The following is a 14,629-nucleotide window of genomic DNA, read 5'->3' as shown; positions in this document are numbered from 1 at the left end:
TACAGGATGACTTTAAAAGAAATTACTTCCTTGAAGATCCGTGCATGACGTGTAATTCATATGCTGTTGTTCACATTTTATAATGAAAACCAGTTTAGGGGGTATTTCCTAATTTTATTGTCCTACTTGCGCTAAAGCAAATGTTTATTGAACAGTGTGAGCTCATTTTTCCAGAGCCGATGCTGCGTAAACGATGTTAACACTATGTTGTGTTTTTGTCGCATTGAATGAAGACGTGCAATGCAATTAAGCGCACCAAAGCGTCGGCTTGTTCCATTATCCAACTTACACAATGAAAATTGAACAAGAAAGACTAAACCACAAATATATCAAAATAAAATGTCCGAAGTTTTTGAACTAATTTTAAGGATAGCTAAACTTAATAAACAAATAGTGTAGCCTAAATGTTAAATATACTTGTCGTATTTCTGCCTCACATTATTACTCATTTATGCCTATGTAATGATTCAATTGTCTAACTTATAAATCAATTTATTTATTTGATTAAGGCTACTTAGGCTAATCTGTTCCTTTGGGTGAACATTAAAGGCTATACATAGTGTTATGACCAAGCGTCAGACTTCCAGAAGACCAAAAACCTGTAATACATCGAGTGGCCACTTGAGTCTGGCTGCAGGAGGGATTCAATCTCCATTGACCCCCATGTTAAAATGCCCAACTTTACAGCAGAATAAAACATGTATACAGCCTGGTTCAAAAAAGTTTATATTGCTAATTGAGTTTTTTTTATAACTCACCTGTTTAAATTATATTAAGCTATAAAGTTCTGCATTATTAGGGGTGTGGCCGCTTTGATTGACAGGCGGCTCTGGTCGCTGTCACTCCTAGCTGAGTGACTGCTGTCTGTTGGCCTCACTCAGCTATACACAGACATGGGCGCCGTATGGGGGGGGGAGTTAGGACAATTCAAAGGGCCCCTGACTGACAGGGGCCCCAAAAAATAATTATCAACTAATATCAAATTATATTATACATTATATAAACCATCATCACTGAGTATAAATATATTTTAAATATAAGAATAAAATGAATGATCTTTGTTTTTGCTTGTTTTTGGCAAAACAAAAATTGACCAAAAAGTAAACCTCCATATTGACCGACCACCCCCCTGTATCTACATGAAATGGTTTGGTCCTGCTTTAGCACACTGGCTGTGTCATTAACTACTCCTTGCCCCCTATGTAGGGAGTTGTATGTAGAACACTAGGGAGCTCACTTGCATTATTAAAACACTTTTGGACACTACACCGATCGTTATTTTGGCGTGGTTGATTACATCATTGCCGTCGGACAATCATTTTTTTCTATCAGCAATGCATGATGTATGTAGGGCTTGGTTAGTGACCATCGGTTGTACACTACTTTTCTAAATGCATTCTGGGATACACTGAGTGGACTATATAGGGTATATAAATTCTCATTATACATTCGGACACCACTACAAAATGGCGAGGTAGTGGGTGATTTCGGACACAGCCACTGTATCAGTGACGGTGTTCAGATGCAGTCAGTAGATGCACCAGAAATACAGTGAACACAATGTTGCCTAGTAAACCAAAATCCGGTTTTCAAAAAAAGGAAAGAGAGAAAAGACAGAGAGGAAAGACAAAGGAAAGGTTGTCACTCTGTAACCCAGTTTTTCACCAAGAAAGGTGGGCGGCTTTTAGTCTGTGAGTGGTGTTAACCTGTTGGCTTAACGTCCACAGTGACATAAGCTAGCTAGCTACAGACTAGTGAATGTAAATGTAAATGCTCCGTACTTGTATAGCGCCTTTCTAGTCTTTTCAACCACTCAAAGCGCTTTTACAGTACATCTGCATTCACCAGTCACACACATTCATACACTGAGCCTAAGTGCTCAAACGGAAATTAACAGTCACACTCATTCATACACTGCCAGGGGCAAATCGGGGTTCGGTATCTTGCCCAAGGACACTTCGACACACAACCAGGGGGAGCCAGGGATTGAACCGCCGACCTTCCGATTAACGGCCAATTAAAATCACTGAATTGACCCTGCCTATATTTGGGACAGGCGTCCATATGGGACAGGCCTTTAATTCCTTTTGCACAAAACTAAAACTACTATGAAACAGTTTATTTATTTCAAAAACAATAACACTTGTATAAAAATCAAATGTCATTCATTTAGTCTAGCTCCGACAGACAGCTTATGAGCTTTTATTTTGAAGTAACATCAGGACAACAACACGGTGCAGGATGAGAGAAGTTAGCAGACAGAGAGCGATGGACTTCACATGATAGGATTCACAACTTGGATTCATTTTGATGAAAAGCTGTTTTGATTCTTTTGATCGGTGGACTCTTACAGACTAAAGGAATATATTAATCAAGGAATGGACATATTCGGGCTTAACGAGGCTTCAAAGGTAACAGGAGTAGCACTTTTTCCCCCCTTTCATCTCTTGTCCCAGGCAGGTTACACCTGTAAATCTTTAAGAATTAGACTTTGGGGCTTGTTGTTTCCCTTAAATGAACTGAACTATTGAATTGTGGAGAATCTAACCGATCCAAAGATGTGTAGCATGTTCATATGGACATATTGACCATATGTTTAAATAATAATATTTGGATTAACGATCTAAGCAGCTTAGAAGCAGCTAAAGAGGGTGACCCCGCGAGGTTTAGGAGGTTTTATACACCCAAAGAACTTCTATAAGAACTAGACCAGCTGTTAAATTGAGGGAGGCGTTTGTCAAAATGTGTTCCAACACCAGGCCAGTAAAGGAGATAGGCGGCTATTTGGGACTCTGCTATTAATTTACAGTATATTAAAATAATCCAGTTATATATGTTCATTTAGATTGAATTATGGACGTTAATGACATCTATAGATACAGACTTTATTATTCCCATCATGAAGGGTAATTTATTTGAGAAGCAAATAATGAACTGCATCCTGTATGCAGACTTGCATGTACAGAGCAGTAAATATTATGCTTATTAACTTATTTAACTACAGGAAGCCAGTCACTTGCAAGCCTTTAATTAGAGTTATGTAAAGCTTTTGATGGGACAGTTCAGTCTTAGAGAAGTGGTGACAATAGCTGCGCAGGGGGGGTCCAATTTGATTTTATTTGTCATGGGGCCCAAAATTCCTGGCGGCCACCCTGAATATAAATGCAACGTCCGGTTACACTTTCAAAATAAAACTGCTGGTTAAGGTGAAAAGGCATGTTAATGATATGAAAAGTCACAAAAAACAAGTCAATGTTGAAAGTAAGTGTTTACAAAGTTGATGAGAGGACAAAGAGTCGTTAAGACTACCGGAGGCCAAGACTGAACGACCATCGTTGGTATCTTCACCTGAGGTCAATAGGTTACGTTTGTTGAGTTTCCTGGGAAGTGATGAAAGGACAGCATTGTAAGTGGGGGATAAGTGGTGGCGTAGAGCCCCTCCTCTGTTCAATGACGGCTGTGTTCTGTGTTGAGCCATGCGTTTGTGTAGCGGTTGTTTAGTCTCCCCAATATACAGGTCTGTACATTCCTCACTGCATTGGACCGCATACACTAGATTGCTTTTCTTGTGTTTGGGTGTGCGGTCTTTGGGGTGTACCAGCATCTGTCTTAGTGTGTTCTTGGGTTTAAAAATCACAGGGATGTTATGTTTGTTGAAAATCCTCCTGAGTTTCTCTGATACTCCAGACACGTATGGAATCACAATGTTGTTGCGTTTGACCTTCTTTTCCTCCCCTGTAGTTTTGTTCTTCTTGGATCTTGTGGCTGTCTTCACAAAGGTCCATTTAGGGTATCCACAGGCTGTAAGTGCCCCCTTCAGGTGGTTCTGTTCCTTCTCTCTGGCTTGGGCGCTTGTTGGTATGTTTTCCGCTCTGTGGTGCAGTGTTCTCATGACCCCTAGCTTGTGCTCCAGTGGGTGGTGTGAATCGAACAGTAGGTATTGGTCTGTGTGTGTGGGTTTTCTGTAAACACCAATCTGCAGGATCCTGTCCTCTTCAATGTGTACAGGGCAGTCCAGGAAGGCCAAACTGTTGTTGTGAACATCTTCTTATGTGAACTTGATGTTACTGTCCATAGAGTTGATGTGTTCTGTGAAGGCTTGCACTTCCTGGCTTTTAATTTTAAGTCTACCTGCCCTATACTCTGCTGTGCATTACTTATTGCTCCACTGGAATTATCCCCTTTAGACCGTTTGATCCACTAAGTCCACAGACTGCATGTTGCATGTGAAACCGAAACTGGAAAACACTCACCACAAATCCACACGTTAACCTCAGCAGATTCGGTGCTGTGCTGCTCACAGTCCCAAACAGAGAAAGGCTGCGCCTCAGGTTTTAGATGTTTATATCGCAACATTCTACACAACGACACGACTTGTCACAACTGTCTGGACTCACAGGTGCACTTATTTAGCCTACTATCGTGGCGTACGCCGGTTTCACAGCAGATGGGCTGAATTGATTTTCGCCAAGCTGAAAACCTTCTCTTGCGGTACCCCCTGACATTTTGCGCCCAAGGCAACCGCCTATGTCGCCTATGCCACAGGCCGGCCCTGCTCTGCACTATCTCTTGGCTGCTTGTCAGATTTTCTCCCAGGTTCATGCAGTAAAGACATCAGGACACGCTTCAGATTTGTCTTCACTTTGAACACATTTCATCTGTGGCAGCACAACACATTACCCAGGTCTTCAGAAACTCCTGCAATGAAATTGGACTAATGGGGTATCACGAGTCACTGGCACCGTTATTTTGGGGGTCGCAAGCTAAAAATTTTGGGAACCCCTGCTATAGGTGTATAACCAAATAACCCAAATTTACTTTGTACCATTACATAATTTCTTATAATAATACCAGCGGTAGGCTACACAGGATAGTAATATGGGTCACATTAGCTGGTGGAATTGTGCAGCAGTTGGTGCAGTTATCATTGAGGTGATGTCATAGGGCAGGACTCACTGACTTATTATAGCTGCAGCTGACTTCAAACCAGTAGTCAGCGGTATGCAATACCAGTAAATCTTTTGTCTTAGGCGTACAAAGAACTTCTCTTGCATACCGGCACTTCTCATAAGCTGAGAAGAGGAGTGGATGGGGAAGAATAGAGGAGGGAGAAACACCCGAGCTTCTCCCTCCTCTACTCGTCCTCATTCCTTTCATGCAGCCGTGTGCATAAAGTTGCACGTCAATGTCGTGAACCGACCAATCACAGCCTGGACATTATGAAAGGTTGACGAGCTACAGCAAACCTTTGAAATGTTGAACTCGTTATTCTGCATGAATGGTAATGATTATTAACGTTAGTACTCAGCATTAATAAATGACAGACTAACCACCATGTAGAGCATTTTTATTGCACAATAATTTCAACCCACAAAAATGAAACAGCTGTTATGTCAAACTGGAATTAATATTATACTACTGCTATATAGTAGCCTTAACTATTATCTAAAATTATAATGAATACATTAACATTAGCCCTAATAATCAAACCAAAGTAGTGTAATATCAGAAAACATGAATCGGTGGAAAGCAGTGTGGGGACATTTGTGTGTTCCTGGTGTGTGTGTGTGTGTGTGTGTGTGAGGTCGCGGAGTCAAGATTCCTTAATATACATCACTGGATTCATCAGCCTGTTCTCATGCTCAGGTGTCACATATACACGCTTTGGAAAAGCCGTGTCTATTGTATGCAAAATCGCAGTTTTGCGTACAATAGACACGGCTTTTCCAAAGCATGTATATGTGACGCATGAGATGCGATTGGGTTGGGATTCATTGACCCATCCTAAGTGTTGCTGTTTTGAGAGTGCACCTACATCCATCCATCTAACATTCATCATCCCTCAGGTCAAACAATCCTAACTGTTGAGAATATTTCTCAGGTGTCTTAATTGATGTAACAGAGAAAGGTAAGACAGGTCTAGCTTACAGTAATGTAGCTGAACCCATAAGTGTTTGACATTCTAGCTTTAGGTATTTCTGACACATACTTCTGACAACAATAGACTGATTAGTTAGAGACAGCAGCTCAGACGTCAGGCTAGCAGATATCAGTGTTCTCTGGGAATCTTACAAGGTTGAGTCCAACAAGAATGTTTACAAGAACTAACTGGCTCCACAGATTAGAGTACAACTAATGGATAGTGAGAGATTCTAATATGACGAAGCATTGGAGTCTAAACATCAGATAGTTGTTCCAGGTGAAAGATGATCTAATATAGAAACCTACAGGCACTAGGGGGGAAGAAAGAAACATAAATGGGACCACAAGATGTTCTCCTTCAGATTTGGTGTTGGCATTTGACATGTTCACATGTTGTATGCTGTATCTCCTCGGCCGGGCTCAATAAAGCATGCTATGTTAAGTCTTCATCAGTCTCCGAAACTTCTTCACACCTGAACCTGGCTCACAACAATATCATTTCAACACTAACCACTCACACCACCGCCTCCTTTATAACTGGTACCCTCAATGAGAAATCATTTCTTTGTCCTAAATGTCAGAACACAAAAGTCACCAGATGACAAAAAGTCCACTTGAAGTATGACATTTTTTTTTGTTTTTAATAGAATCAGAATCAACCAAGTATGTTTACAAAGAATTTACTTTGGTGGTGGTGCAATGGATAAGACATGTGCTTTTGGTGTAAGAGACCCAGGATCAATCCCCCACAGTGACCCATGCACCATTGTTTTCCTGAGCAAGACACTTAACCCCTCGTTGCTCCAGAGGCGTACGACCTCTGACATATATAGCAATTGTAAGTCGCTTTGGATAAATGTACACTAATAATATGAGGATAGGATCATATCTGTACAATTTGCTAAAAACTACAATTATAAAACAATGTCAGTCAGGTTTGATTTAAACAAAAATCCCATGAGGTTATGTACCCAGTAAAATGAAGCCATGAAAAAGGTCTAAGCAGCAGACTGATACAGCAGGCGTCACTGGCAGTTGGAACAACATTACAAAAACTGGTACCATAACAGGATAGACCACTGATGTTACCAATACTTTGAAAGAAAGATAGGCTAACCTGGTTGGCAGCAGGTACACACAGGTTTGAAGATGCACAGCCAAATAAATTAAAAGTTCTGGGTTAGGGTTAGTTACTTTAAAAAAAAAAAAACACAATGTAGAAATACTCCACTACAAGCTGAAACTCCTGATTCCAATCCAAGTTCTTTAGTACTGGGTATCTGCCTAAATTAAATCCCATTTGATTTATTATATTTACCTAAATATTGATTAAATATGTCTGTTACCACTTGTCACAACTCTCTGGACTCACAGGCAGAGCAGGTTTACTTGATTGCTATTACGGCGTATGCCAGTGTCGTATCAGCTGGGCAGAGTTGATTCATTCAGCGAGTCAACTTTATCAGTTGTACATAAATTTGTTGTTCACTGTGTGAGAAAACTGAGGTGTGGCATTACAGCATGTGAAAAATGTGGAGTCTCACCAGACAGCTTCTAATTTCTGCTGTTTTAACTGGTCAGTCTTATATTAGTACTACTTTACCTACTGCTGGCTTGTTGGATCTATAACATTCTTGTAAAATGATCCATCATAAAATCTTAATCCATAAAGTAACTAGCCACCATAGCTGTCAAATGTAGTGCAGTGAAAGTATAATAATTACCTTTGAAATGTTGTTGATTAGATGTATACCATAACAGAGTAAGTAAGTATTACTTTCCACTGGTTGATTTTCCACACCTCACAATTACCTCAAAACCCATGTGGAGACAAACTTTGTCCAAATATTTATAATAAAGACTCACCATTCACTTGAAAGCAGCGGTCCTCCACACCCTGACATTGTAATTGAGAGGTGCATTGAAAGGTGGAGGGGTCACAAGTGAAACACTTTAGGCCGTTATTTGGCTGAGCAGCAGGGAATGAAACAGAAAAGAATGACATAATTTATTTGAGCAAGAGAAAACATTTAAAGAGAGAGTAAGCGATTCTGCAGAAGGGCTGTTGACATTTGAACTTGCCAAGCAAATATACCCCTCCCTTCAGCACTCCCTTAGAAGCTCTATCCCCACATTTCAAATCTGTGAGGTTCCTCCAGCGTTAAAACGCTTTTTTTCCCCAGAGCACACAAAATGGAGAGCTAGCAAACCATGAGGAAATATTTGTAGTTTGATTTAACAAAAAGTGTATTTGAGTGCACTCACTATCTCTTTAGGCGTGAAGTGAAAGTAGAACATGTCAGTAGATGGCAGGATGTGAATGTTCTTTATTCTGTTTTTATATTGTATCTTTTCTAATGTTAAACGAACTACTCATTCATGTGTACTTGCTGGAGTTGCAGTTGTCTGTGTTGGAGCACTGAAGAGATCCAAGTTCACTCAAAGCACCCAAGTTCATAGAAAATGTTTGAGAGCCTGTAGCTGGACACAGGGAGGATGGTGCACATGCCTTGTAGATTTGCTGTTGTGTAGGTGTAAATGAAATAACTACAAAATCAAAGTGCAGTAGAAAGAACACATAACTCAGCTGGACGTGTATTTCACTGAAAAGTAACAGATAAAATGAAAACACTACATTGACTTGAAGCTGTTATACACATTTATTTATTTCTTTCTTTCAAGCAAAATAGTGTGACAACAGAAAAGATACACAATAATAATAACTTATACACTTATGCTTGAAATAGAGTGGGAAGAAGTAAAACTTATTAAACCCCACCCTAGTCTATCAAAGAATTTATACATACAAAAAATAACTGCTTCCTTCATCAATAATCTCAAAGAAAAAAATATTAATAAATAAAATAATAATAATAATAACTCATTTAGAAACAGTGGATGCACAAGTCAAAACCACACATTCATACCATACATACTAATAATATACAAATATTTCCACAGGTAACAATGATAATCAAATACCAACAATGGTAAATGGAATACCACAAAAGTACATAGTGACGAACAACTACCAACAATGGTAGACGAAATACCACAAGGGTAAATAAATGACAACTAATCCAACAATCTGCACAACATGAATACAATCAAACCTCATTGTCATTGTAATGGAACCAGACCTTTCGTTTGTAAAGACGTTTGAAATTGTGAATGCCTTGACACTGCTTTAATTCAAGCCCCAGATTATTCCACAAACCCCACAAACAGACATAGAATAACTCCTCCTGGTGGAACTCGCCATTGGTACCGCAAAGTTTCCAAAACCTCTCAAACTGTACGACTGCTCCTTATGAGAAAACATATTTTGAATGTTCACAGGTAATAAATAGTGATAAGCTTTGAACATGAACTGTGCATTATAAAATTTTACAAGATCCTGCATTTTTAATAGCTTTGATTTGAGAAAGAGAGGATTTGTGTGTTCAAAATAGGCGGCCTTGTGTATAATTCGTATAGCTCTTTTCTGTAGCAAAAAAAGTGACTGTATTACATATTTGTAATTATTGCCCCATACCTCTATACAGTAGGTTAGATATGGCTGTATTAAAGCACAATACAGGGTATGGAGTGCCTTGATGTCAAGGATATGCTTAACTCTACTTATTATAGCAAGGCTTTTGGAGACTTTTGTTGTTATATGTCTGATGTGGGCATTCCAACTTAGCTTGTTGTCTATTGTTACACCTAAAAATTTTATTTCCTGAACATTTTCAATGTGTACTCTGTATATGTCAACCAGTTTCTGCGAATCAGCTTGATACTTTCCAAAAAACATCACTTTGGATTTATCTAGGTTTAAGGATAATTTGTTACTTTCCATCCATTTTTTAAATTTACTTAGTTCTTTGTTTATAACGCTAATCAGTCGCTCCAAACTATCGTTACTATAAAAAATATTTGTATCATCAGCGTACAATACACATTTAACCAATAGAGAAACATTGAAAATATCATCAATATATAAGTTAAATAATTTGGGGCCCAATACTGACCCCTGCGGGACACCACAAGCAATGTCAAGACATCCAGAAGAGAGCTCACCCATTTGGACAAACTGTACTCTGTCGCTCAAATAACTTTTCACCCATTTCCCAGCAACCCCCCGTATTCCATATCGTTCTAATTTCTTAAGTAATATATCATGATTAATGGTATCAAAAGCTTTTTTAAGATCTATAAAAATTCCTATTGCAAGTTTTTTGTTTGTTAGAGCCTTCGATATTTCTTCTGTAGCGTCAATTATGGCCATCGAAGTTGATCTGTTGGGTCTGAACCCATATTGTCCTTCATTAATTATCTTATGCTTATCTGTAAAAATTTCTAACCGTTTGTCAAAAACCTTTTCAAGGATTTTTGAAAACTGGGGAAGGAGAGAAATGGGTCTGTAATTAGTAAAGTGATTCCTATTTCCATTTTTGAACAAAGGTATGACCTTAGCAATTTTCATTTTTCTTGGCACACAGCCGTTTTTAAGCAACAGGTTACAGATATGTGTTAGAGGCTTTAAGATACTTTTAATTGTCTTTTTTATTAGTACCATATCGATGGAGTGACAGTCTGTAGATAACTTGTTTTTGGATTTTTGAACAATATTCATTATTTCACACTCACTGACAGGGGAGAGAAAAATAGAACAATCATTTCTTTCAGTGTTCAACTTCAATTCTTGGTTAGGAATTTTAGCTGCTAAGTCAGGACCAACATTTACAAAGAAATTATTGAAATCATTTACTAATTTATTCATGTCATTGTTTTCTCCATTAGAGTCAGCAAAATAATCCGGATAATCCGTTATATTCGATCCTTGCTTAATGACACTATTTAATACTGCCCAGGTTCTTTTTATGTTAGATTTATTAGCAATTAATAGTTTTTCATAGTAATATTTTTTCGCCATTCTCATTATAGCTGTCAATTTATTTTTGTACAGCTTGTATCTGTCCTCAGCTTCTTTGGTTTTTGATTTAACAAACAATTTATAGAGGTTATTTTTTTCTTACATGAATTCTGCAGGCCTTTGGAAATCCAAGGGGATTTTAGATTTCTTTTCGGTTTACTAAATACTCTGATGGGACAGTGCTTATTGTACAAGGAAGTGAATATTTCTATAAAATTATTGTAAGCCACTTCAGTCTGCATCTCTCCATAAATAGTATTCCAATCTTGTAACCTTAATTCTTCATTAAATACATTAATAGCTTCCTCAGTTCGTACTCGTCTATAGTTCACATTGCAAGTTTTAATATGTTAAGAAACATTACAGTCATATATAGTAAAGACTGGTAAGTGGTCAGTGATATCACAGATCAATAGACCATTAACTGTTTTGCTTAAAAGGTTGTTAGTAAAGATGTTATCAATTAAAGTTGCACTGTGAGAGGTAATCCTACTAGGCTTTGTGATGGATGGAAATAACGACATACTATACATCCTATCAACAAATTCACAGGTAGGTTTATGGTTGTTTGAGTTCAAAAGGTCAATATTGAAGTCCCCACATACAAATAAGGGCTTATTTATATCTTCAGAAAACAATTTCACCATCCATTCATTGAATAAGTCTACACTTGATCCCGGTGACCTATAGACACAGCTTATAATAATATTCTTTTGCCTTTCATTTTTTAGTTCAATAGTTACACACTCCAGGACATTATCAAGTGCTATTGACAGGTTATTTACTATTGAAAAATTTATTGTTTTATGGACATACAGTGCAACGCCACCTCCCATCTTGTTTTGTCTGTTGATGTAGTTGAGGTCATAGTCATTTATTTCAAAGTTGATTCCTTTGTCATCTTTAAACCAAGTTTCGGATATTGCTATAACACTAAAAGGATGAATAAATGACTCTAAGTAATCACGTATTTCGCTGTAATTGGAGTACATACTTCGACTGTTAAAATGGATAATAGACAATTTACCTTTTGTGATCAAGTTAGTATTATACTGTGCATTAGTATAATACTTACAATTAATATTAGCAGAGGAAAAAAAATTATTGTCCAGGTCAATGTCTGTTTCGGGATCATGATTATTGAATTCTGTATAACTAAACATATTCAGGTCCAACAGTTGGAGTTCATGGATCCTCCTCAATAGTTCAGTATTAATGTCTTTTGAATTGGCCATACTGTATAGTTATCATAGTTCAACAGTACGTCAAAAATTACCTTGTTGTATTCACGTCGGCATAAGTGTTGACTCTTTGCATTCATTGATACTTGTCCAATTCCTCCAAATGTCTCACGGTGAGAATCTTGGCATCCTCCGCCGAGCCATTCAACTTAATAAGGATTTTGCAATTGGTTACCCATGTATGTTGGATTTTATGATGTTTCTTGAGGTCTCTTGCTTTCCAGGCTATTTCGGCATTCTTCTTTGTCAAGTGCTCGTTCAAGTAAACATTTGTTCCTTTGAGTTTGCGTCCTTGTTTCAACAATGCTATCTTATTCTTCCGATTGATAAATCGAACGATGACAACGGGCTTGCTGCTGCTCTTCCTGGGTAGAGGGTGGCATGCTTCGATATGATCCAGGTTTAGCTCCACTCCTTTACTCTGGAGAAAGCTTTCCACCTGTTGCTCCACCAAGCGCGACTCCAGCTCTGGCTCATCCCCATTGTCCCCAACCACAGCGCGTGCATACGAGCGTGGTTTGATCGGTAGACCAGTGATGACCAGGTCGTTCATCCGGGAGTACTGCTCGAGCTCGTTCACCCTCCACTCCAAATCCACAATCCGTTTGTTTTTGGCTTCTATTTGGAGCCGTAGTGTTTTCACTTCCTCCACTAGGGCCAAGAGGTTTTCCTGATGCCTCCGGACAGCAGTTACTTCTTCGAACAAAAGATCGATGGACTTTTTTATGTCCTCGCTGTTTTCTGAAGCGTTTTTCCTCTGCCGACTCATACTGAGAATAAGGCGTTTGAATCAGAATTTGGAATCCGTAAAACATCAGTCCAAATGTAATGAACAACAAACACTCACCGCCGTGAGAACACGCGTGCTTGATTCAATGTAACGGAAGCCCTTGAAGCCCTTCGTCTCTGAAGAACATGTGGATGTTTTTGTGCTTGAACACAGCTCATCTGTGCAGGTTTCACACTGAAGTGCTCCAGCTGCAATGGGGAGAAAGATTTGTGAGTGAAATGATCTCATCAGAAGACAAATTTCACGTGTTTAGGGTTACGGGGTTTTAACGATCTATAATGGTTGAAAGTTATTGTTCTTCCTGTAGTGAAGAAACATTTAAAAAGGATTGTAAATAATGGTTTAAAGTGTATAATATGCAATACTAGACTATTTGCCACTCACTTTCATTTTCTTATTTTGTTGTTGTGACGACTTCCCCGAATCTTCCTGCCTGTGTGTGCCTTCTCTGTTTTGCAGATGCTAGGTGTGGCTTATAGGTGGAGCTGGGAGGGTCCAAGGTATGTACCTGTGGGTACATACATGTAACCCTCTGGGTTGGGCTTCCCGGAGGGCATAAAATGCCTGCCTTTCTGAAAATAAGTCTCTCTGCTGGCCTGCTGCTTCAACCCCAAGCCTTTGTTCCTTTGTTTAATTTGCTGCACCCATCAACATGCATTACACTTCATTCACACTCATCCACACACTTCTGACATGACTCATCAACTTAGTTGTTAGTAAACCACTTTCGTTTCTGTTATCTGTGTGAGGCCTCCCTTTTTGTTGCCAGCCTTGAGCCAGGAGGTAACAGTTGTATATTTTACATACAGTAGTTCTTTCTAGTCTTTTTTTCAATAGGATCAATAAAGTCTTGTAACAGAGACCTGTTTTATCAAAACTCTGTATAGTTATATAGGAGGTTTTAGGTGTGAGAATCAAGCAGCATCTACTCCGTAAGTCTGTTAAAATTTTAAAGTGATTTAAAGTGAAGATACCGTTAAACAGCATCTGAGATGGTAATATAGAACAATTCTGAGAATCAGTCTCTCTGCTGGCCTGCTGCTTCAACCCCAAGCCTTTGTTCCTTTGTTTAATTTGCTGCACACATCAACATGCATTACACTTCATTCTCACTCATCCACACACTTCTGACATGACTCATCAACTTAGTTGTTAGTAAACCACTTTCGTTTCTGTTATCTGTGTGAGGCCTCCCTTTTTGTTGCCAGCCTTGAGCCAGGAGGTAACAGTTGTATATTTTACATACAGTAGTTCTTTCTAGTCTTTTTTTCAATAGGATCAATAAAGTCTTGTAACAGAGACCTGTTTTATCAAAACTCTGTATAGTTATATAGGAGGTTTTAGGTGTGAGAATCAAGCGGCGTCTACTCCGTAAGTCTGTTAAAATTTTAAAGTGATTTAAAGTGAAGATACCGTTAAACAGCATCTGAGATGGTAATATAGAACAATGGGTTAGAGTCCCTGTTAGGGTCCCTAAGTATTTTTTTTTTTTTTAGGGGTTAGAGTCCCTAAGTATTTTTTTTTTTTTAGGGGTTAGAGTCCCCCTTAGGGTTAGAGTCCCTAAGTATTTCTTCATTCGCACCAACAAGGCTGCTAGGAGATCAACTAGTGGTCAGAAAATTACATCCAAATTTAAAAAACAAACACAGACACCCAGTAAATCAATTAAAGTTAACCAATTGTTTTTAATGTCTGTATTACATTTATAATACAGATAATAAAAACGGAAAAAATAAATAGGACACTGGTATTCTGTCA

The 14,629-nt window shown here is 38.5% G+C and overlaps 1 protein-coding gene across 1 annotated transcript in view; it reads right to left on the bottom strand.

Annotated features, from left to right (window-relative positions):
• LOC119900231 (phospholipase A2 inhibitor and Ly6/PLAUR domain-containing protein-like) overlaps window positions 1–14,629 on the bottom strand; it is a 35,505-nt gene that overhangs the window by 4,907 nt on the left and 15,969 nt on the right. The gene's annotated exons all lie outside the window — the stretch shown is intronic.

Source organism: Micropterus salmoides, unplaced genomic scaffold (genome assembly GCF_014851395.1).
Source record: "Micropterus salmoides isolate LMB-PRFRI ecotype aquatic unplaced genomic scaffold, ASM1485139v1 Ms_hic_scaffold_13, whole genome shotgun sequence".
Classification (NCBI taxonomy): Eukaryota; Metazoa; Chordata; class Actinopteri; order Centrarchiformes; family Centrarchidae; genus Micropterus; species Micropterus salmoides.
This window is presented reverse-complemented; position numbering and strand designations above follow the sequence as displayed.